Raw genomic sequence first — 27500 nt, 5'->3', positions numbered from 1 at the left:
ATTCCTTCTAGGGTTTATCAGGGTTTGTCTTAGCATGTACTGTTATTTACCTGAATAGATTTATTATCACTAGAATTTCAAACGTTTATGATAAAATGTACTTAATATATATTCGCAAAACTTTGTATTTACATTGCTTTGCAAGATAGCAAGGCTGCGTGACTTAAAATACGCAATGCCTTGTAACAACTGTAAATAACTAGTTTATATTTGTGTACGCTCTTCATTTCGAATCTAATTTCAAAATTGCTATCAGTCGTAAAAATCAATCATCTACATATCTATAAAATGGGAATGTGTGTGAAGACACTTATCAACCTATATACTCTATTGATTTTAATCTACATACTGTAAATTTAGTATATAGCATATTCAAACATGTGGAAAACTTTTTTTTTAATTTGTTTTCTCCCAGAAAAAAACGGGCTGCTAACGGGTGAGAATTGAAAAATTGCTACGTTGGGATCGTCGGATTTTTATCTGTTTGCTAACTGTTCCACGAATACGCATGCGCGAATTGTTCCATGACAGATTCCGTATGCTAAAAATAGGAAGGTTTAAAAACAGCTGTATAGATCATGTGGAGTCGGCCAAATGATGATCGTACCCGTCTCACTGTCGTTAGGCTTGTATTTCGATCTCAGCCCGAGCATTTTCTTTTTCTTTTTTACTCACAAAAAGTGAACTGTTTAGATACAACATGATACTCGCATCCACATGCCTTAGTTTTGTGTATGAATTAAAATATAATATTTATGCGTATTTTACGACCGTGCAACACCGGTAAGCCTACTAGTATCTCTGTATTTACAAGGTTTGGTATAATTATAAGTTTTTGTATAAGATTCATCTTTGGATTGATTTTAAACAGAATTTTGTGTGTGTTGTATTATATTATATTATAGAAATAGAGGAAGAAGAAGAAGATATTATATTATATTATATTGGATGAAATAGTGTTCATTAAACTTTTAAACTACGAGGTGCCTCAAATAAGTTGCCAGACGTTTTGTGCAGACATTTAAAATTGTCGTAGACTTTTGAAAATCAAGTATGTTATTGCTATACATCTTCTAAGATGACGGACCAATTTTTATGATTTCAGGTTTGAATGAACAGCTAGAGCAGGCATGGGAATACACCATACTAAAGCTTCATTAGCACAGCTGGTGAATTTTAAAAATGCAATCCGGACGTAAGGACACTTAAGAAGAGCGATATGCAATAGAATTATGTTTTAAACTTGAAAAAATGCCGCTGAAACGCATGAACTGCTACAGATTGTTTTGAACTATCTTGCAGGAATCTAGCATCAGTTTTGAGCGGCATAAGAGATTCAAGAAAAGCAGGGAGTCTGTGAAGAATGATCAGAGTTGTGGGAAGAGTAAGGAAGTCAGAACACCATAATTGATTGGCTAAATAAATTTCATGAATAAGGACCATCGTGTGTTTATAGAGACAAAAGTGCAGGTTGATGGCACTATGGTAACTGTAGATACAACTATTCTCGAGGAATTGAAGATGTGGAAGTTTTGCATGAAGTTTATCTCAAGGGTGATCAGAAAAGATTAGAAAGAATGACGTTGTATAAGCATCAAGACGATTCCTAACTATTACTCACCAGACCTTGCCTCTTGTGACTTTTGGTTATTCTCTAAGCATAAGGGAACTCTTAGGTGTCATCGTCATGAGACAATTTAGGATATGAAAGTTGCTGTGACAAGGGGACTTCCGTGTGGCCTTCCAGAAGTGGTTCGAACGGTACAGTAAGGGCATTACAGCCGGAGAAAATAATTTCGAAGGGGAATAGAGTTTCATGTATGCACTATCAATAAAAGTGCGCATGCGAAAAAAGTCTGAAACATATTGAAGGTACCTCGAAATACCTATGAAATTATTAAAAAACGTTTTAATAGGAAATCTCATAAAAATATTTCGGGGTCTCATTGACTTTACACTACTTTCAAATTTACATATTAGGGTTAACTTACACTGCTTTCATAATAATAACGGTGATTTTACAATTCATTTTAAAAGTGCTATAACATACTCAGACGAACTTGATTATAAGTAATATGGCATTGACTGATTTTTGGCTTTTTGGTTTGATTGGTTTTATTTATATCAAATTGAATTGTATTAAACTTTGTTATATTAACTTTAACCATGTTTGCTACTTCAACTGTAAGATGGCGTGACCTAACATGAGGTTCGTTTTAATAATTTTTAAATAGAACAAGTTATCCGTTCACTAATGTTTGAAATTAAGAACAACACACAATAGAGAAGGGTCATTGAGTGTGTGGACAGCGATCAAACAACATTGAAGACTAGTTGAAAACTGCATTTTTCACACTTATTAGTTTCTTCAAAACTAATTTAAAACCAAATGCGTTGTTGAAAAAAGGTTATCACTGATAAATGCGTACCCACCAATGTTGTTTATATCAAATTTATATAATCATAAATATCTTGTAAGATCGTTCAAAGTGTTTTAAAATAGCAAGCTCAATGGAGTTCTGTTTCCGGGTTGCATTTCAATAACCGAAGAAGAGAAAACAGTCAACAATCCCATTTTTTTTTATTTTGTTAATTTTTATTTATTTTCTTGGATAGAAGCTGTAAGAAAGTATAGACTTTTGGCGAAATTAAAAATAATAATTTATAAATAAAATATTTATAATGCTATTTTTTCCGAGGTGTTACTCTAATGAAACCCTGATGTTTATAATAGAGGGCTCAATAGTAAGTAGCTCTTTATTAAGTTTTGATTTCTATCGAGATTTAGCTTCCTCAAATAATGTTTTTTATAAAGGAAATATATATATATATATATATATATATATATAGGAAATTTATTACTGTGAGTCACAGTAATAAATTTCCTATATACTGCTCTGACTACACATTGAGCACTTTAGTCCGGTTTTTTTTTCACCACTGGTAAATAAATATATATATATATATATATATATATATATACACACACACATATATATGCTCTATATATATGCTCTCTCTCTCTCTCTCTCTCTCTCTCTATATATATATATATATATATATATATATATATATATAAGAGCAAATAGTTATTAAAACATGTTAAAAACACGTTGAAAAAGAGTTCAAAACATATTTAATCTGAAAAGGAAACACTTAATAAGTGGATAGTCCTTAATCCGTGGTGGTTCGAAGAAATACTTTCCTTCTCATCAGAGGGTAGGAATTAGCAAAATGCGGGATCGGATTTCGCATACAAAAGTATTTGATTTTTTATATATATATATATATATATATATATATATATATATATATATAGTTATTTACTATAATAATTATTAAATACCTACGTACAGTAGTGTTTCATCCTTTCGGGAATCTTCAGTGCAGTCTGTCACGATTAACACCAGTCGATAGATTCGAACCCGGCGACAGAAGCCATCTCTGGCTTCATTAGCGAGAACCGTATCCATTCGGCTACCGTTAACCGCGTGAAATAATGTTGAAATTTAAACATTTTATTTTTAAATGTTTTTACGTCAGTCAGAGTGATCTAATGATTGTATGATGATCAGTGCTTAAGAGCTAAATTGATCGACTTTATTCAAATGAAAGTGATTAACGATAGGAAACGAGTTTCTTAAAGAAGCTGACATAGCTATTTATTATAATAATTATTTAATACCTACAGACACTACTGTTTCATCCTTTCAAGAATTTTTGTATTTTGGCACCATGTCATTATTCAAGCACGTCTGATTTAACACGACAGCGTTATTTCTTTTTCCGATTTTTTATAAAATATTTTTCAATTCGCCGAGTGGTCTTATTTGTTTCAGCTGGCATATTGTATATTATGGCTCCAAAAGTTGTTCGGCCATATTCGTCTCAAGCGCTTTCTATCGGTTCATCCGATCGTCTTCAAGAGCGATTGTTGTTGTCGTTTTCTTTTTTCTTTTTTTTTCTTTTTTTTTTTTTGGGAGGCCTGGCGTATTTATAGTTAGTTTTTTTTATTGTTTATCAAGGTAGATGCTGGAGAGATAGGGGCGAGTTATTTTTATTTTTAATTTCAATGTTCTTATTTTATATTTTATTTATTTAGTGTCATGTTAGTTAATATAATACAGTTAGTGTATTTGGCCCGGCATTAAATAAGATCCGGTTGATAAGGAGCTTCAATTTTTTTTTTATTAGTATGGATTCTTGTAATTTTAGTCCTCGTATGCAACTGTTAAGGTATCGAATTTTAGTATTGTTAGTTAAGATATTTCCCATGTCGGACAATTGTAGGTTTTTATCGTGGGATGTTAGATGATGTTTTATGGTGGTATTGTCAGCTTAGTGATAGGTTAGTCATCGGTAAAGTGTTGTGGCCTATATATCCGTTGTATGAGTTTTTGAGTGTGTTCAGAGACATTCTTCGAAGGGGCAAATAAAAAACCGGGAAAAAATTATTTATTGCGGACTAATATCCTTTGCACGTTTTGGTGTGCCAGACATTATAATGACAGATAACGGAACACAATTTACATCAAGTGATTTCAAGGACTTTTGTGACACTTTTCAGGTAAAACATATAACTACACTACCGTTCCACACTAGATCAAATGGATTAGCGTAAAGGTTCGTAGACACGATAAAGCGTGCACTTAGAAAATCAATAGGGACCCCGACGAGTAAAGCATTATAACAATTCCTGCAAATATACAGGATAACTAAGAACCTAAATACACCGTCGAAATTATCGCCAGCAGAATTAATGTTTGCTAGAAAAATAAAATCATCATTGGATAAATTAATACCAAAGCAAGCAATCGTCCATCAAACTACGCACACATCACGTAAAAGGTTTAAACCTTGTGATCGTGTATATTTTAAATGTATAAGAAATAATATTTCATATTGGGAGTTTCGTACGGTAGATAAACGTATCGGCGACTTGGTCTACATGATAAAAGGTCCAAAAGGGATACACAAAAGACATCAAAATCAATTGAGAAAACGTCAGATAAAAGAAAACGAACATGACAAACCTGATGAAAAAGAAGATCCAATTGATATACTATACGAAGCGTTTCATATCGATCCACCACAAACCATGCCCGAACCGAGAAGATCGGGAAAGGTTACAGAACCAATTATAATGAACCCCAAGAGAAAAAGAGATTGAAATCTACACAACTTCAAATCTTGGGAGGGGGTGTTGTGGAGACACCCACTAATTAACATAGGTGGGTGAGTGAGATATATAAAGGTATCAAAGTTCTGCAACGACCGCCAAATAGGCAAGACGCCTATGTTGCCTCCAGTAAGACATGCAACACGCCACCTACCGGAATATCTCCAACTGAAAACCACACACACCTCGAAACACCCGAGTAACGCCGGGCACGCCCGCTAGTATATATATATATATATATATATATATATATATATATATATATATATATATATATATATATATATACTAGTGATGATGAAATTCCAATATTTTTACTTATTCCGTTACAATTACCTATTTTGATTCAGATTCTTTAAAAAAAATTTAAATATTTAACTCTAGAGTTATTATTTTTTTTCTCGATTATAAAATTACAAGTTAAATGTGCAGATATTTTCTCAAACATATACGCTTATGGAGGATGATTTATAGATTTTAACTGGACTGGTAGTTTCATTATCATTACTAGCAGTGGAAAATTTTGTTCGAAACAAAATGAAATATAAAAATATAATTAAAACAACCATTTTTGACATCGGAAAATAGACACAGTTTTTTCCGATTTTAATGCAGATTCTGATACAATACAAAGTTCCGATTTTCCGATTCCCGATTCCCGATTCCGATTAAACGTCACAAGACTGAAATAAACTGGATATAGGTAGACAGTTCGGCAATTTACGTATGAGGTAATTGTGCATTGCACCGTTCGTTGTGGAGTCTGATATTAAGATGTGAGGATAGAAATTAGCTTTAACAATGTATTTCTGGTATGCACACAACTTGTGTATCAAATCGAAAGGCCGCTTTCTCAGGACCGTTATTTTGCGCAATCCTCACCAGTAACATGATTCCAAGGTTGAATTCTCTTCGGTCATGTGAACACTTCTATTTTGACCAGCCGTTCGAGGCCGCAAATGACCTGGACGACATCAGCTAATGGCTTATCCATTTGCAAGGTGATCCGGGTTAATTTACGACCTCACATTAGTTGGACATGTCCCTTTTTTCCCTTACACCTTAATCTATTTATTTCCTTGCTTAGATCACACCGATGTCGTTATCCGTGGGTTTATTTCTTCGTATTTTCGCACGTTCGCTGCCCACGCCTCTTCCTTGATGAAGTCTCGTTTTCTCACGTTCTTTACCGTTTTCTCACGTTTTTACTTAATCTCGTTGGCTCTCAACCAACATCGTTTCTTTTTACTATGCGTTTTTTTTTCTTCTTCTCGTTTTTCCTCCTGGCAAAAGTGACATATTTTATTTCGTGCTGCTTTCTTTTTCGTAACGTTTTTTTTTATATATTTAACATTGATTTTTTTTTTAATTTCTCACGTTTTTTGCTTTTGTTTTACTGTTTCGTTTTCTTTATTTTTTATTTTTTACTTTCTTAACTTTAATTCTTTCTTTTTAACTTTGCTGTCCACGTAATGATTTATTTTCTATTTCTTATTTTTAATCAGTTCTTGGGTAAATTAGATACAATCACTGGTCACAAATGTACGTCACCCGGTGCAACAAAGATTCACTAGAGAATAGTAAAACGTTAAATCTTATTATTAAACGGTGTAAATAAAGGAAGTACGTCTAGCAGACGATCCTCTTTCTGAAAAATCTATAAAGTTAGGTCACGTGGCATCTAACACCAGTGCTACCCACATAAAAGCATTACAATGCATTAAAACTCTGAAGAATTCCCGCCATGCGCCCTTGTTGTTCAGTTAACAACTAGGCACTACGTGTGCTTCAAACTTTAAAAGGCGCTTTAAAATAAGTAAAAACACTAAAACCGTTTTTCAGTTTGTTGTCTTTTTTGGAAGGGGGTTGGAGGCGCCCGTATTATCCCCCCCCAAAAAAAAAAAACAGGAATGTAAACACACTTTGCAATATTTTTCAATAATTATTTTTTTTAAAAAAATCCATGTTTACAATCTATTTTTTAATAAAAATCGAGAAATTGTTTTCTAAAAACATATTGTTTATATATGTTTGCATTTTGTTCTTAAGTAAAATTAGTAATTAATTTTTAAAATATTCTTTATATTCACCTTCATTCAAAGGGTTACTTTTCGGTAGTTGCACCGGTATTTGACCTAAATTTTCCGAATTGCAGAACGAGGCTAATCTTGCTTTACTTGCATCCTTAAATCTTGTAGAATAGGCAATTATAGACAATTTAGAAAAAATTAAATAGCTATTTATATCGCTTCTCGTAACGCAAAGCTCTTTGTTTGTAGATAGACAAATTGCGCACTGTGAACGCGGCATTTGAGAAGGTTTGCGAGCACTCAGCACATAGGCCAGAAGATAGAACTGCTGCTATATGATTGTAGGTTCGAATTTCGGTTCGGTATGGGTGCTAATCTAGCCGCACTGAAGAGTTGTGATGCAACGAAACAGTCTCTATGTGGATAATATTATATATATATACATATATATATATATATATATTGTGTATATTTAGGCAGCATTTTCTCATTTAGACAAATATTATTGAATAGCACGGAGTTATTCTGTTTTACAATTTTCCTTTTCATCTTCTCCAACCTCCGAACAGTCCTTTTTGTGTTCTTCTCGGAATTGTATAAGTTGTATCCATAATCGCGAGCGCTTTCGACAGAAGTACTTCTATCATTCTCAGGCATATTGTAGAAATAAATGTAGAAATTGTTGTTTTTTTTTTAATTACGTATATATACATTTTCCCTAGTCACGTGGTAGCTTTTTACAAGTTAGGTGGGCGGACTTTTTTTCCTTTTTTTTTTTTACATATATTAAATACATTTATATATACAAACACAGACATATAAATATTAAAAAGTTTATCCCAAACATTTCAAAAGGTTCCGGCTGCACTCATAATTAATATTATTTATCTGAGGCTTCTTTGTTTTAATGTACAATGCTTCGATTATTATTAGTATCATTACTCTCACTCTGCAATGAACAATCAATTTTTTACGATATAAACAATATCTAACTATTCTAATAGAATTTAACAATAGACTAAGTTCTAACATTCAGATTCTTAACCTTGCTTACAAGGTTAGAGTTTCGGCTTATCCTAATCTGATTTTCACCTATCTAATACTCTTCTACTTTACATGGAAAGGGGCAGCCTTTCCCTGTAACAAAGCCTCTTATTTCAGTAATTTTGTTTAAAAGTTTTATGCTTCAAGTTCTTTATGTATTCAGATATTTATTCATGTTGTTTGGTTTGGTTGTTTTGTTTTACAATGTATCAATATTATTCGGGCTTGATCATTATGGTAAAAAGTATCAACACTGACAATGAAGCTGGTGCAAAGCAATAGTTATAGAAATAATTTACATTCTAAGCTTTATTTTACAGGTATGTGTTTACCCGATTAATATTTTACAAATAAATACCAAACTTCTTTTTTTTTCAAATTTTGCCATAATACAGAAGCGTGTCTGAAATTGTTAGTAATACGTTATAATAAACGTATTAAATTGTTTAATTATTAATGTTACGGGTTTTATTTTATTTTATTTATTTATTTAATTAATAAATTTTAAAATCAGTGCAATTACGGGGCTTTGAATTTCTTTTAAACAGTTCCATATCGTTATGTATCAAATTTCTTTTAAAATGGTGGCAACAGCTAGAATTTTACTTATTCAACTTTCTAATAAACGGTATATACGCTAGCACGATTATACGTCTATTTTACTGAGAAATATATTTGTTCATTTGTGTATTTCTTTTTAATCTTATCCATACCAATATTGTCACTTGGATGAATGGGACAAGCATTTGGGATTATGCCTACAAGATCACTGTGTAAGGAGTATAGCAAGATGTCTATTCGCATTACATGTATATATGTGCATGTTAGCTCAGTCAAGAAAGCAGGAAAGATAGAGGAGGAAATTCTAGAAGAGTTCGAAGAAAAGAGACAAATAGAGTAGTAAACTTTCCGACGACCAAGGATTTCTCCGGTGAATGGGTGGGATTTTTACCGACTGTCTAATTAGTTGTGAGTATTCACGTCGGGGGACCACAAGTGCTACGATTTCGTCAGATCACACACCATAAAATATTTGTAAAAAAGAAACACAGGAGATGCAAAAATATGGCGATATGACTGGGGTTGGGGCTTGGTTTAAAACGTGAAATCTATTAGAATCTTTTTAGACCCTGTCTAAGTGGCAAAGACTAGTAGCAAATGCACCATCCCGGACATGAGAACAATACTCTGTGCATAATCGAATGGTTACTTTGTAGATATACAGAATATAACAGCACGTGTGAGTAATTTTCTAGAACAGTAGAAGGAAACCACCTTCTTTGCAGCAGCCTTGGCAGTAGCTTAACTTCATTTGTTCCAATTCATGTTGGCTGTGAATGTTAGGCCAATGAGTTTCAACGCATATTATTAGTCATGACGATCAGCGATTGACAAGGTTTCTTGTAAAAGAAGTTTATTTGTAGCAGTATTAAATGTTGCAATCCATTTAGGTATCTATTTCGCTACAGATTGGATGGTAATCTCTAACTTTTCATCCATTTCCTTAGATCTGTGTGCATTCGTCGTGCCTTCTTGTCTCTTTTAATCTTCACTGTTCGCCTAAAGAAATAGCGCTTTTGTATTCCTTATAAACATATTCGTGAGTTATAATTATATATTTCGTGTGTAGTCTAGAGTTTTCTTTCGGGTAAACAAAATGAAACTAAAATTAGTAACACTTAATTATTTTATATCCGTTGAATATGAGACGTTGGCAATACCGATTTTCCACACGGAAGAATTTGTTTTTCATTTTGCAAACATCGATGAAAAATCGATTTCAACAGACACTTGGCCAAATCTCAGTTTCTCATAGTTAAAAAAATGCACGTTAAAATAGAAATATAATCTGATTGGTGAGCTTTCTATGTGCACAGATTATGATTTTATCTGCTATATAATTGTTTTAACGTCTGATTAGGGGGATTTATTAGTTGCGAGTTCAATCCCTGATTTAATCATGCGTTTATAAATACGTTATGTATGTATGTATGTATGTATGTATGTATGTATGTATGTATGTATGTATGTATGTATGAGGCAGATCGAACCCAGTATGAGCGGCTGAAACGTGATATCCGAAAAAGGAGGGTGAAAGGAGCAGTGGATGGGCGGGAGAGCCAAATTGGTCTGGAGTGTGAGTTGTGCGGAAGATTATGTCTGAGCAGAGTTGGGCTGATAAGCCACCAGACTACTCATCAGCGCAGTGGGACACAAAACAGTCTTGTGTTTTCAGATCTAACCTGTGTCAAGTGCGGGCCGACATACAAAACAACAGGTGGTTTGAAGCTACATATGATTATACATAGAAGTGACCATCAAGAACGTGCTGCTAGTGGCGCACATGGTCTGCACAGTGTGTGCTAAAGAATGCCAGAAGTTAGCAGGGCTTAAAAGCCACCTTCATGCGGCCCATCACTGATTTGTTTTCGTGTTTCTGTATATCTTTTTTGTGTGCTACATCAAGTAATGGCAATGTTCGAAAACGAATTTGTTACCATCATGTATGTATGCATGTATATATATATATATATATATATATATATGTATATAAAATAAAATAACATATCTTGTATATATATTTACTTATATTTTACTATATGCATTTACTTACTTACTTCCTTGCTTTTTCCTGAATTTGCAGATACCGGCCATCATTAAATAATTTTTATTTTTTATTTTATATTTTACTTTTTTATTTATTTATTCATTGTTTATTTATTATTTATTTTCTATTTATTTATTAATTAATTTATTTATTTAGTTAGTTAGTTAGTTATTTTCCATTTAGTGTCTCTTAACAACTCTTTCTGACATTTTCTTAAGTAATGACCTGTACATTTCAGTTGACCTATATTATTTTGCCCTATATATTTTTTTCGCGCTTTTTGACATTTCTTGTCTGGGTCATTGTGACATTTGTTTTTCTATTTTCTATTTAATTCTATCACCATTTAATCTTTTTTTTTCTCTTCTTCTTCCCTGATGTTTCTTATTTATATTTATGTATTAGCAGCAGTTTGAAAAGCATATCTCATTTTTCTTTTTATTAATATTATTGGAATTTTTCCCCTTTTCCCTTGTACATATTTGTGAATTGTTCCATGGATTTCGGCCTTTGGATTATTTTGGACCATCTTCCAATTACGGGATTTCATTGGATTTTACTTGTGCAAATGGAAATTCAATTAACTTTCTTGAAGTTATATTTTTGGATTTTACCGTCATTGGATTCTTTATCTTTCACCAGGCTATCCATTCACGTGTAATCACCTTTTTCTTCACCATATTCCCCCTGCTTCACTTTTTTGTTATCAAGTAAGATCTTTGACTCACTTATTGTTTCATCAAATACTTTTGTATGCAAAATCCGATCTTTCCTACCCTCTGATGAGAAGGAAAGTATTTCTTCGAAACTTAGCGGATTAAGTACCATCCACTTATCAATTGTTTCGTTTTCAGATTAAATATGTTTTTAACTCTTTTTCAAAGTGTTTTTAACATGTTTTATTAAGTGTTTGCTCGTATATATATATATATATATATATATATATATATATATATATATATATATATACATATGTATGTATGTATATGTATGTACTCTCCAAAGCAGTTTTCATGGTGAACAATTTATGATACCTAAAACGATATAATGGAGTACTGAGCTCCAGTCTATGATCCCCTCTTCACAAATTTTCACAAAAAAACACAACTACTGACATTTCTCCTACTCTCTATCTGTACCGTAATCTAAACGCAAATTTCATGAACAAAGCTTATTTTCTAGAACTGCCCGCCCGTGTGTCTCTGTTCCGCTGGCCTGGTTTGAAGCTAACTACAAGATGGTAATCTTTAAGTCCAATGTAAATAGGTTCTTGCCAAGCCATCGGTTTTAATAATCAAATTCTACCTAATTGCCATTACTGACGATGACTACTTGGCTGACTTTAGCCACTAAAGGTTGAAAGACTTTGAAGGTTGCATCAATCGGTTTCCTATATGTAAATCCAATGAAAGTCACGTGATTATTAAAGAGTGCCCAATTAAGGACAGAGCTGATATTCAGCCTATTTATTATACAAACTTCATTGGTTATATATGTGCATACATATTTCAGTGGAATCCCAATTCAAGGGTAACACCTCATCCGACCAAAAAAAAATCGATATTTAAATGGGAGTCAACATTACATTGATTTCATAAGATACTTGGGTGTGGTTTACGTTCTGGAAGAAAGTGGAGTGTATATTTTTTAATGTGAGCAGTAGGTATATACAGCCTACTTTGTTCCAGAACGTAAACCACACCCAAGTATCTTATGAAACCAATGTAATTTAGACTTCCGTTTTAATATCGGTTCTTTTTTGGTCTGATAAGGTGTTATCCTTGAATTGGGATTCCACTGAAGCATGTATACACATATATTACCAATAATGTTTGTATAATAAACAGACTCTAGCGGCACTGATGAGTTGTGAAACAACGAAACAGGTCTGTATGTCGATGACTAAAAATATATTTTATAAAGCTCCCCTCTTTGGTAGAGCACTCTCGTAAATTATCTTACTCGCTACTTAATTTAGCTGAAATAATGCGAAGCTCGCAATTTGTTTACAAACAAAACGTTTGAGCCCTCTACGAGTAGCGGACGGATGTTTATTTAAATACGCATTCCGACAGTTTAATTTCGGCCACCGATTCCGTAGTCAAGGGGTAGGACTGCCGACTGTCATCACGACGGTTCTAGGTTCGATCCTCGGCTTGGGAGAGGTGTTAGTCTAGCGGCACTGATGAGTTGTGAAACAACGAAACAGGTCTGTATGTCGATGACTAAAAATATATTTTATATATATATATATATATATATATATATATAGAGAGAGAGAGAGAGAGAGAGAGAGAGAGAGAGACTAGCAAGGAGAACCGACGTGGTCCATGATTGAATGAGGATTAACAAATGTTCCACTTTACACTTTTATTTTCATCGAATTCGGCGAAATTGCTTATTTTTTAATTTAATCGATTAGTTGCCTGCTTTAGTTAGGGATCTCCCACACAGTGTACTAGAAGGAAGCTCCCACGGTGACTTAGTTTACAACACGTTGTACACTACATTTCACTGTAGATAATCTACTGTTTAGTTTATGAATTTATCTGTAAATAATGACTTCACTTATTGTTTAAAATGCACAAATCAAGATTCATTTCGTACGCGCCCCTCACTTATCAGAAACCAACTGTTGATTTTATCGAATCGGTTTTACATAATCACTTTAATTAAAGATAAACGTAGAAAAAGAAAGCCCTATGGTTCAATTGTGCCATAAAAGGTAACATCTATTTCGAAGGCGCCCTTCTGTAATAACAGAATGTAATGTTGATTTTATATGCCTAGCCTTTCTGCTTGTGCGGTGATAAAACTTCTCTTTCTAATGTTAATTTTTCGATTATTGACTTTCAATACTTATCAGATGCGTTCTGGTGCAATACCTATGTAAGAATACTCCCAGACACATTAAGTAAAAAAACAAAAACATTAGCCCAGCCCTTTTTGAGTTCATAGGAAACAGACTCACAAACAGACAAAATTCAATTCATATAATAGATAGATAGATAGATAGATAGAAAGATAGATATGTAATTTCATACGATACTATAAAGTAATTCAGTCAATTAGCGATATCTTTTGTTTTCACAGATGCACGGTAAATTTTGGCCGATTAGCCAAAGGTACACACTATATATATCTATCTTCTGAAGTTATTCCATAATAGAATAATAATAGAAATTCACTGTGCATCCATGAAACCAGAAGTATTCATAGCTTATCGAATTATTCTTTAGCCCACATAATAAAGTAAAATTTATTTTTTCCATTTATGGGTTCAACGTAGGAGACCTTAACGTAATTGTTGACATTCTTTCTTTATATCATGTTTATTCATTTTTTTTTTCATTCGCAATATTCGTATTCTGCTTTCTAGTCGTAAGTTATCGTGTTTTTTATGATGGCGATACGCCTCCCCGTAATGTATTTAAAAGACATTTCTGAATTAAAATAAAACAAAAGATTGGTACCTAAAACTCGCTTGTCACTTTTAAGATGTTGCTTTTTATAACTTTCATAATATTCAAAACTGTTTTCGTTTGATGTCTTACAGAGTACTCAAAATAAAAGCAAATAAAAAAATCGCTGACTAAATTTCAATAAACTCTATTTTGATAACATAGTCCATATTTCGACATTTAAAGCTCAGTTTAAAATGGCAGAATAGTGTGTAGACAGTTTGAATAACTTTCCCAATTAATTAGTTATCCTGATGGGAAAGTGTGTGATTCTGCTTAGACTGAACTAGAAATTATCCTACGACTGTTCCCGCCTTCATAAAAATGTTGTCGAATATCGGTTGCCTGCCATAACAAAATATAACTGCGTCACTAGTACAAACTTGACCCAGCCAAGTGTAATCATACGCTTGCTTTTTTTAAGTTCAGATCATAATCTGTTAATCACGTTCTCAATGGATTTGATGCAATCTTTTCTGCAGAAAGGAATCAAATGAGATAAAAAGAAAAGAATGTAATTTTCGTAATTGATCACTCAAATGCTCTCAATCGATTATGGCTGATTTGATTCCGTCATTTCGATTTTTTTTTAAATAAGAGTAATTGATAAAAGACACCAAAAAGAAGAATGTATATTCGAAACATTTGCCTATTCAATCTATGTAGTCAACGATGTCAGGGTTGTGTTATGCTTAAGCGTGGAAAAAATGCACAAATAATACGTGAGACGACATTAAACGCGAGTTGACACCAAGAGTCGATACTTGGACGATTATTGTTCCTGATATTTCTCATCAGCAGCAGCAACAGACGCGGCAGCAGCAAAATCAGCAGCAACATATGTGTGAGAATCATGCCAGCTATAACTTCGGATGTTTGCAGGGCCACTTAATGTGGATTGATCTGACACCCAGAGGTATGCGGGCCACAGCCAAGCTAAAGGGGCTCTTAGTTGTTTTTTTCTTCTTCTTCTTTTGAGGTGGAGTGTATCTCTGAAGAATCTACAGTAAAAAGGGCGTTTAGTCATCTATGTAAATGCAAATTGGCAATAACGTTGCGCTGGTGCATGTCAAACGGCCACTGAGAGCTTACAGATGATAACTTTCCCCGTCGATTTGAAGCAACTACTGTTCTCAGACAGTCTTAGTATTAAGCTTAACCTACAATCGTCCAAGAACATCGTCCTCCAACTTTTTCAAGACGATTTTGAGAAATAGCTGTCTCTTTTCTTCGTTTCCGAGATAACTTATACTTCACGAACATGAAGTGTTCAGAACCTACAAGAAAGACCTCGATCAAAGTTAGACAATATCGAGATATTCATGCTCGAGACTTTATTTAAGAAAAACTCGTCCAACAATACCAACATCATTAGCAGCTTCAAAAGCAGCAGCATAAGACAATAGCTAAGTGAATAACGAGACCGACTAAAATCTCGGACGTGCCAAGTTCGGATTCATTTTTAGATCTTAGCAACTTCCGCGCGGTCCCTGTCTGTAAGAATTTCTAGAAAGAATTCTAACTGGAAAGATATCGGGGAAACGAATGCTAATAGTGATTATATGGAATGAATGAATAGTGCTCAACAACACACAACAACAACAACAACAACAGCATCAGAAACATGTCTTCATTCTTATCTGTTATAATAGTGGTATTATCATTATCCATATATTCATAGGATGACGTGTGTGTTATTTATTTTGTGTGTCACGCTTACATTCGAGTGACTGTCGTTTAATTTTTATGGACTTCCATTTTTTGTAATAAATAATTTTACGCAGAATTCTTTATAAGTTTTCGTTTCGGTTTCGATTATAATTAATGGCACTTAAGTCATCTATTTTTTTCGTTTTATAAATAACTTTACCGAGATTTCTTCATATATTTCATCTCCTCAGATTTCCAGTAATCCCCGCCTATTTCGATAACCTTTTTTAGAAGAACATTTGCGCTATCGTAACAGCCGCTTACCATCGATTCCTCGTTAGCAGCGACCATTCGTTTTCACTGAAATTTGTGTGCCAATGATCGCCCCCCACCAGGTCCCGGTCCTTTTTTTACTGATCCAACGGAGGTCTGGCTAGTGCTTCCTCTCCTGAGTCTATCTATCCTCCTTGACTCTTCTCGCTTATTTGGTATGATGCCAGTTTATGGTGACATACACGCATAAAAGGAGGAGAAGGCAAGGGCGCAGTTATACAATTATTCCGTTTCATGATTTCATATGAGGTTCTTTTGTGTTTTATATCTGTAGTTGTTTCTGTATGTCCAGTTTGTGTCTGCAGTACAGGTGTGTCTCTGCACGAAAGGGTTTTCTTTAATATTTGTGCAGTTTTCATTATCGTTATCCGTTGTATATTCTCAGCTATCCCTCTGATTCCAATCGCTTCCTCTCTCTTATTTTTTCTTCCAAATTTTTAGATATTGTTCCTAGCGCTCATACCATTATTGGAGTTATCTTGACAATTCTTATTCTCATTTCTTCTTTGATGAAAGTTGAAACGTGTTCAAACAATATACACCACAATAAAAGCATAATTTGGAATTTAAATAGTAAAAGAAGAGGGGGCAGATAAGATTCGAAACCGGTTTGCCCATACCGCCCTACCCACGGGCACAATTTGCACACCAGTCCTGACTAAAGACACAACATAAAAAAGAAATAGTCGATTTCTGATATTACGACAATGGAATCGTAGCAATCCTGGGAGGTTGGAAAGAGAGTTTATCAAGAAATAAAGGTGAATTGGTGAGTAGAAGTGTGTGTGGGGGGGTGCAAACCGATCGCACTTTTCGACCCCACGTTTTCTCACAACACTAATCCCCGATGCACAATACCTACCGTGCCACGGATTAAGGTCTTGTTCACCGGGTAATCCATACGGATTGGGACTTGGTCGGCAGTCGATTTTAACGATGATAAACTACAAGTGACCACCCAAACACATCCCCAAATTTCTCCCCATACCGATAATCATTCACGGGCGGTTTCCATGGTAACCATTTCCGTGACAAAATGACATCTTCCAGATCGTTTAAGAATTTCGTATTTTGAAATTGAGGTGAATCCGTCAATATACTGCCTCATATTTCTGATATGATTGTGCTAAAAACTCCAGGCGTTATTTTTCGTGAGAAATCTATAACATTTACGTAAAACTTTTACGTACTTTATGAGAAACGCCTGTTTTTCTTAGCGCTCAATAAGAATACTTAAACTAAAAGACTTACTAGCGGGTGTTTTAGTACGGATGCCCCTGTCAAAATATAAATGGTGCTAGAAGGAATATATATATATATATATATATATATATATATATATATATATATATATATATATATATATATATATATATATGACTGCTTCATCTAATCACATAAATTATATACGAAAATATAATCTTATGCGTAAATTTTCAGTATTTGCTTGAACAGGGCTCATTACATAAGTAGACCTAGGTAGTAAGTTATGAATATATATATTGGCAATAAAGCTACATAGGATATTCCGCGTTTAATTCTCGTGAGAATTCATCAGGCTTAAATATATATATATATATATATATATATATATATAGAGAGAGAGAGAGAGAGAGAGAGAGAGAAAGAGAGAAGAGAAAGAGAAAGAGAGAGATTTGAAATGACTCAAAATACAATTACATTCTGAAGTGAGGAAGGTTAGATTACATTTAAAGGTTGAGTAGATATTTCGGTTTCAAAGATCGATCTAAACTACTTTTTTAATAGTTCTCCGCATATATATATATATATATATATATATATATATATATATATATATATATTTATATATATAGTGCTATAATGGAATAATTCCAGGAGGAAATCCGGGTATGAGAGCTCAATGTGGTAAACAGAACAATAACATAAAAATATAACACGGAAATTACATAATTGTCGATGCATCGACAATTATGTAATTTCCGTGTTATATTTATATTTATATATATATATATATATATATATATATATATATATGTGAAACACTAGTGTCTGTAGGTATATACTATTTTATATAGTAAATAATTATATATATATATATATATACTATATATTTACTATATAAAATAGTATATATCTACAGACACTAGTGTTTCATTTTTTCGGCAATCATCAGTGCAGGATGTCACAATTACCGCCGGTCGCAATATTCGAAGCCGGCAACGATATCAAACGACCAAATCTATACGACCACAATCAACCGCGAGAAATATTGTTGAAATTTAAAAATATATTTTTAAATACCTTTAACGTCTTTCAGATTGATCTAATAATTATAATATCATGATCTGCGCATGCGAGCTAAAGTGACCGACTTTATTTCAACTGTAAAGTGCTCGACGTGGTTTTATTAGTAGCAAATATGTTATCTTTTTGTTTTTTTAGTAGCGAATAGTTTATCTTTTTTTTTTTAGTAGCGAATTTTTTTTTTTTTTTTTTTTAAGTAGCGAATATTTTATCTTCTTTCAGTCGTTTATTTGTTGGATTTATTTCACAATTTGTTTCTGCCAAAGAAATTTTTCGAATTGCTTATCTGTGAAAATAGAACGGATAAATTTTCTATAGAATATCGGATTATACATAATCTGTTCACACTCGGGGATTATTTTGTTATTAAGGGATTTAGTCATTAGAGTGCAAATACTCGCATTCTTCATGATTTTTTTTTATTTCTTATCGGAACTACAAAAATAAAACTTTATATAAACAGAAACAGCCGATCTAGCCAGGAATCTAGTTACCATAAAATATGTGGAAACGTATTGATTTTTTTAATGGTATACTAGAAGACCAACCTGGCGTTGTTTGGGATTATGAAAAGCAAAGCAGAAGAGTTTGAAAACTGTATAACATATTTCGTTCTCCACCTTCTTCTCACTTTACCGCGTCATCGTACAAGAAAACATTAATTTCTATCTTCACAGGATATCCCTCTCTTTTTCCTGTTCTCTTTGTCTTTCTTTCTCTCTTTTTCACTTTCTCTCTCTCTCTCTCTCACACATACACTAGCAACTGATTCAATATAATCAAAATCAAGACATCTCGCAAGAAAAAAAAATTAAACTGATTGATAATCACACTATTTCGCATTGGTCTTCAAAGTTTGTATTTCTAATCCTTGGGCCATCTGCAAATTTGTTTTTTTGTTTTTTTTTTTTGGGGGGGGGGGTTACGCAGTTTTATATTACCGATAATGATTGATGGGGATTGCTCAATGCTCAAACCACCAAGGAGTGGTGTTGAGCTTAAATTTAGAATATTTTATTTGTCGGGCATGTAAATTTAATGAACACATTTTAAGAAGGTATGTTCTTGTAGGATAAAGCTAATTTTTCCCTGAAAGAATAACTCCATTGGTGCGGACGATTTCTAAAAAATAATCAGCTCCCAAATTGGACGATAGTATTCTTTTCATTTGTGCGTATACATTATTGCTTTTAAACCATTCTGATAATCGCACGACATTTTAACCGGCTTTCTATACACCTAATATCCAAACTAGTTTCATTCTCTAGCCCGAATGGTACATTGCGTACAAATAACATTAGCCTGAACCAATCCCAAAATGAATGGCCATTTCCAAGGAATTACAAGTAAACGCTGGTGGGCGTTGTCACCCATACGAAACCGACATAATGACAGTTTCCTGTGACGTTTGAGTATTCGAATGGCTCAGATCATCGAAAAATGGGAGATTTCACCGATTTCGATGACATTAAAAGTATTGGAAGTTTGGAACATTTGTTGATCGTCATTCAATCCGGGGCAACATCGTGTTCCCCTGCTTGATATATATAGTACGTATAAAATTCTCCGGGGAAGAAAGTACGTTTCTCCCTATGTGCCGAATTAGCTTCCTCCCTGCTGCTTTGGGGGTAGAACCCTATAAAACGTCAACTACGTATATACAGTTTTATTAAATTTAAAGGAAATATATAATACAGTAATTCAGAAAGTTTTCCAAATTTTCCCAGTTTTGACAACTATATTAGGGAGCTAAATGGTGAACGCACAAAAAAATGACGTAATATAATTTTATGGGTTTAACGATAAAGGACATAAAATTGCACGTCATTCGATTCCGTCGTGTTGTTCTATTTTAATTTATTTTCAAAGTTTCGAATAAACACATATATATAGATAGCAACACACCCGAGAGTATTATATGTCCCCTCACACCAGAAGTCAACTAAACATATCTGATTCTATCGTTCAAATTCCACACGGTGTCATTTTACCTGTGCACAGTAGTATGGGTCGATTTTAGAACTGTAAAAACGCTGTGGTGTCAAAATTGCAAATTAGCATAAAAAGATTAACTATCTCTGCTAAATCATCCCCTTCCTCCAAAAAAGTAGATACTACGTGTGAACACACTGGAAAACTTTGCAGAAAGACAAAAACTAAGTATTTAGAATTTAGAATAGATGACTAATTTCGTATGTAAATTTTAGTGAAATGATCCCCATTTCCAAGATATTCTAACGTTATACAACCCTTAAGTAAATTCATAATCTTTACCGCTAAGCCGCATAAAACCATAAGTAGTCCCTTAAAAATGTAAACTTTTCCTGACAACGATTAATAGTTTATGTCTATCACAAAAATGGTTACCTGCCTCTTCAAAATAAATCAACCTCAAATGGAAGATAAGCTTATGTTAAATATATATGCAAAACTACTACTTCGTTTAAAATCTTTTTTTCTTCTTTCTGTGAAATCTTACAGAGTGTTCACACATAATTCCCTAAAAAATGTAGAATCACATTTATTTTTATTTGTTAGGGGGGACGATTAAACAGAGTGTTAATTTTCAATAATATATCGAATTATCGCGCAAAACATTTTTTTTTTTTTTGTTAGACATTAGCGGTTATTTTGACATCAGAAAATTGAATTAACGGTTTCAAAACATAGAAATAATGAGAGAATTTATGCTTATTTAATCGTGAATTATCTCATTTTTTTTCGATATTATAAGAGAAACGGTGTAAAATTTAAAGTCAGATCTATATATGTAACTATGCCGTGACACTTTAACTTGTCGTTATATTTCACCCAATCAGATCCGCACGTTGTCTGAGACTTCGTCGCAAAGGAGCAAACAAAAATAGGAAAAACATAAAAATCCAACTCTTCATTTTTTTTTTAAATACGAATAAAATGCATCTATTCGTGTTTCTTCCAAAAAAACAACGCATTTCATTATCTTTCAAAAGTCTTTCCCCACACGCATGCATTTTCCAATGCACTATCGTATAATATGTGTTTTTCAAGTCTCTCTCCCTGCCACCTCACGCCGGCTCTCGCCCTTGTGTTCACACGCCTATCTTCCCTGGTTGTGCATTTTCTTTCCCTTCTTCTCCTCGTGATGTATTTTCTCTTGTGACGCAATTTGCATACGTGCTTTAACGGCTGCGGCTGCTAATATTTTCACTAGTCAGCTATCCTACAGCTGCTGCTGATTTCGTTCGTCGATGATCTGTTACAATAATAGCGCACCACTTCATTACATATCGAAAACTAAATGGAAATTTCACGAAGAAAGTTTTTAGCTTAGAACGTTCAATCTGTGGAAGTAAATACCATGAAACTGCTTCTCAGGCGACTACAACATGGTCGTCTTCAAATGTAATGTAAACAAATTCTTATGGAGTATTTTTCTTGCATAATAAATCCTTCTTAAGTAACTTCTTGCTCATTCTACTTATTGTTTCCGGTTTTTCCGGGATTGTTATCGTCCAAATGACGATATCTTTAATTCTTATCCTCGAATGCTCCCCGGCCTTTATATAATGATATATAATATTATTCAAGATGACGGCTCAACAAAAATTTGTTTATATGAGTAAAAAAAATATATATATACTAGCATAACTCGTGGAATTTCCACGGAAATAGAAATATATTTAGTCCACAAATATGTTTTGATTGAGCTGATATTTTTCTGGGTAGCGTAAAAAATTAGATTTTCTTAACAAAAAATTAAATTTTCTTAACAAAAAATTAGATTTTCTTAACAAAAAATTAAATTTTCTTAACAAAAATTTAAATTTTCTTAACAAAAAATTAAATTTTCTTAACAAAAAATTAAATTTTCTTTACAGAAAATAACGCGCAACTTATATGCATGTATTAACACTTCCATGAAAACTAATGTCTATTGTATTTTAAATACAGACTGACTTAAGTTAATTAATAAGTACTAATAAATACTTCGAACTAATATTGTGCTACATAGTTCAATACAAATATTAAAATTAAATTGTAAAACAAAATTTATAATAAACTTCTCAGTCCAGCACCTATTGGCAGATAATGCCCTTCTTTTTTGCCCTTCTTTGTTACCCTGCTTCTTTCGAATGTTCCATTTTTTGTAACGCTTTGCTGACTTCTTTCTTTGATGAAGAACCGCAGCACGTCGAGATTACAACGATTTCTTTTTTCACACAATGACTACAATCAACAAATATTAATGTAATGATATTTGAATACGAGGCTACATCAAAGGGATGTTACTTTCATATTCCTGTCCAGAGTGACCTGATTGGCTTTTTTTACAGAAAAAATATAGCGACATTTACGACTTTTCTGAAGCAGTTTAGCATTGAAAACAGTATTTAGTCTTTTTCAAAGCGAACTAATTAAGGAAGGCACAATCAGAATATTATAGAGATGATATATGTTTAATTAGATTAGAATACATGTGGAGTTTTATAAAAGTATCGATCCCATTTAATAACTCCCTTATGAAAGCATAAAGAAATTCGACTTCTACAGAAAATCCCATACGTATGATTTAAATTGAATGTGATAAGATACAAGCTGCGGCAGAAATACCTTCCACATTTTAGACTTTCAATTATATGTTGCTGATGAACTTATGCAAGAGCCAATGATGTTCTCATTTAGCTAATAACTTCTCAATTTTTAAGTATCCTCATCAAGTAATATGATTTGGACGATGATCATCGTGATTTTCCTGTAGAAATGCTTTTGAATAATGGTGAATCTGTAACTACAACGCATGTAGCTTTCCGAATTCATTACAAGGTAGGAAGGCATGATGCTCTTCCAGAAAGAAAATCAATACAGCTATTGGTTGTAAATTTTAGAGGTACAGGTTTGGCACTTAAAAAAAAGAAACTTTTAAGGCCTTGAAGCGCGTGGACGCCAGACAGTATTCGAGCTGTGAGACTTTCTGTTATTCAGTCTCAAAACATGCTTTGATCTTGTGGTTTCCTGATCGAACAGTCAGAAGAATTCTACACACTGATATGCAGTTCCGTCCATAGAAATTAAGGATTTGCTCAGAAACTGCAAGTTTTCATAAAGATTCTACTATCTATTCTTTTTGCCAACTTTTAAAATGTGATCCACATTTCTGCCACACCCTGTATATTTATAATGTTAAAGGGAGTTAAAGACCTAAAATATCCTTAGTAACGCACTTAAATATTCGAACCAACTTCCATTGTTAGTTTTTTTTCCGGAATGTTTTACATAATAATATATGTTTAGTTTTTTGTGTAGTTCCTTAATGCTTTTTTTAGGTAACACGCAGACATCGAGATTTAATTGATTGTTTGATATATTTTTCAATTTAATTGAATTTTTAGGCTTTATCATACACCGTTAAAATAGTTGTCGTCTTGTTGCATTTGATACCATATATATATATATATATATATATATATATATATATATATATAGTAAGTTATGAAAATATATGGTAATGTAACTTACTACCTAGCTCTACCTATGTGTTGAGCACTGTTGAAGTAAATACTGAAAATTTACGTGTAAAATTATATCCTCGTATATTAATTTGTGTTTGAATGAAGTAGTCATATGTATATATAAATATGCACATACAAACATGCATATATATATATATATATATATATATATATATATATATATATATATATATATATGAGCTATTTATAAAATATGTGATTCGTCGAACACGTGCTTAACATATTCCTGAAAATTGGAGCTTTTATTATAAAAAATGACACGTTGATTTCATTATAAAGAGTACAGTATTCCTTTAGTGTCTGATATGTTAGGAAGGGAATAAATACCTCTAATCCCGACACAATAGGAGAACAATTTTAACTCGTAGAAAGAACTATTTATATCTTATATCGAAAAAAGGGAAAGGAAACAAAAAATATGCAAGACAACTCCTCCTTCCCAGACGATCCGAAAGCTACTGCAATGAAATAGGTCAAGAAGGCTGTAAATAGGCGGGAAACTAGGAAAGAAAGGACTTAATAAGTGTCGATTATGATAACGGATACGTGAAAATAATCTTTCAGTCACGGTGTTTGTCATGGACAGAATTTCATCTGATTGGCTTGATAAGCGCGGGTGGTCTCAACAGAAAAAAAAGGGAAAACGAAAAATAAAACGAATAGTTCTGTGCCGCCCATGTCTCCATATTTTTGCTCATATCATATTCACATTAAAAATGTTTGCACTATTAATAACTGGGGTCATTGAAACTAATAGAACAAAAAACTATTAAAACAAATACGAGTGATGATTGCGATGCGACAAATTTGTATCCTTTACCTTTGTAGAAGAACAAACACTGACTGATTCCTAAGATATTTCAATTCGATCTACACTTGTAGTGATGAAAACGCTTTATTCAGGTGATTCACTGCAACTATTTGGAAGCATGCTATACCCTAAGGTGTACCTGCAGATGGCATGGACTTGAATGTACCAGTGCATGTGATTATTGCCAAGATGGCAACTGTGACAATATGAAAAATGCTCTAGTCATAGATGATGAGGATGAGGAGGAGAAAAAGTGAATAACTTGAAAAAAAATCATTATGACATGTGAATTAGGGTGGGGTTGGGGTAACCATAGATATGCTATAAGAGGTGAGTCAACATCATTGGCAAGAGGTGGCTGGTTACTTTTAATGCATCTAAAACCAAGCTCCTATCTTTACATCATCAACGCTCTTATCCCCAATTGAAATGGATGGCTATAGTCTTGGGGAGGCTCCATGATTTGACAAGTTTCTGAGATTGACCTTTACTCCTGATCTGAAATGGAACACGTACATCAAATCCGTTGCCAAGGTCGCTGGACAAATGGTGGAATCCTTCTCCAGAAGATATCTCTCTGCTGATGCAATTCTCTATCTATATAAAAGCGAAGTACGTCCAAGGATGGAGTAATGCTGCCACATCTGGGTAGGAGCTGCTAAAACAGCCTATCCTGCCTTGATAGAGTACGAAATAGACTTCGTAGCTTAATGGGGATGCCCTTTTCTCTTCCCTGCAACCTCTCCCCCCCCCAGAAGAGACGTTGCAAGCCTATCTTTGTTTTATCATTATTTCCATGGAAGGTGTTCTTCTGAACTCCAATCTCTGGTTTCCCCCCCTTTGCCAATCTTTACAAAAAGCAGCCGTCTAGCTGAAACAACTGTCAATAATTTTTCCCCACTCTTTATCTGTGCCTAAATCAAAACATAGATTCCATGAACAAAGCTTCTTTTCTTAGAAGTGCACGCCTGTGGAACTCTCTGCTGTTTGCCTGTTTCCCAGATGACTACAACTTGGATGTCTTTAAGTTCATCATAAACAAGTTCCTGGTGAGCCGCCTTCTTAAGTAAGATACTTTATCAAATTTCCATTGCTAATGATCAGTTCGATATTATCCCGTTGATTACTGTACACGCAATACCCCTTATCCCCGAGTGGCCTCCGGGCCTTGATAAGTTAGTGTTTTAAAACGTAATGGAATAATAACTTCTAAGTGGAAAAAGTTCAACTTTGAAATGTGAATATTTCCCATAATTACACCTTCTCCAACTTTTTCTATGATGTAAAGGAGACCCAACCTGACATTAAACAAAATAAAAACATAATGTTGCAATTTTTTTATGTCAGTTGGAGCATAGACGAGTCTATATATATAGATATATATATGTATATATATATGTATATATATATGTATATATATGTATGTATATATGTATATATATGTATATGTATATGTATATATATATATATATGGCACTATATATATGTATATATATATATATATATATATATATATATATATATATATATATAGTGCCATCATTATTAATTGTTTCGATATTTTTTTCTTAATATATATATATATATATGCAAACTTTTAGCTTATATCAAAAAATAAGAAAACGTTTCGTTACAAAAGGAAACCAAGAAACACTTCGCAAATATATATATTTTTTAGGAGCGGAGAGATAACAATGAAAAAAAAAATATACTTTGCTTTTATCCTTGGACTACTGCACTTCGGAATTCCCTGTCGGACCCCATCTTCCCTGACTGTATTAGCATGCAAAAATGTAATTATAATGTAAAAAATACATCTTGCTGCCTAATTACCTATAAAGTATCCCAATGAATCTAGTTCTAAATACAAGCCCGACATTTTCACAGTAATCGTCTGAAACGAGGGGCAAAAATAATTCAAAACGTGGTCAAAATATAAATAACTATCGAGGATAAATATTATAGTATTGGGCCGAGATGAAAAAAATAAAAACAGAGTAGAAGCCATTCTCAAGGAAGTGCCATCTATAATATAAATCTCACGTGTCTGTTTAAATGTATGTATGTATGTATGTATGTATGTATGTATGTATGTATCGTGTATATTTGTGTGTATGTATATATGTGTTGGGGTGGAGAGGGCTCCCGTAAGCCGTAGTGAAGGCAACCTTTCTAGGAGAAGCAAATCTCTGATTTAAAAAACCATAAAGCGGAAGACCAGTACCCGCATTAAGCTGGTCTGCAGTTTGATTTGTTGCTGGCTATCTTGCTCTTGCTTGTTGCTGGATCTCAACATTTTGAACCGAGAGAGAGACTTAGCTGTCGTACAAAGCTAAGACTCTGTAACATCATCTGTGTATAGATCCTCCCTCAGGCATTTGGGCTTATGGACTTTAAGTGTCTGAGGGAGTGGCATTCGTCTGACAAGATGTTGCAATCATCATGTATCTATCTATCTATCTATGTATCTATGTGTTCCTGCCTAAAACCTTTGAGAGAGGCGACGGATTTTTACAAGATCGGTATCGTTTTGAAGCTCAACCTTTCGGATGACAAATATCGAAAAATTAGCTAAAAACATTAAT

Source organism: Euprymna scolopes, chromosome 11 (genome assembly GCF_053919585.1).
Source record: "Euprymna scolopes isolate OS-2025 chromosome 11, ASM5391958v1, whole genome shotgun sequence".
Taxonomy (NCBI): Eukaryota; Metazoa; Mollusca; class Cephalopoda; order Sepiida; family Sepiolidae; genus Euprymna; species Euprymna scolopes.
Note: the sequence above shows the minus strand (reverse complement) of the source record.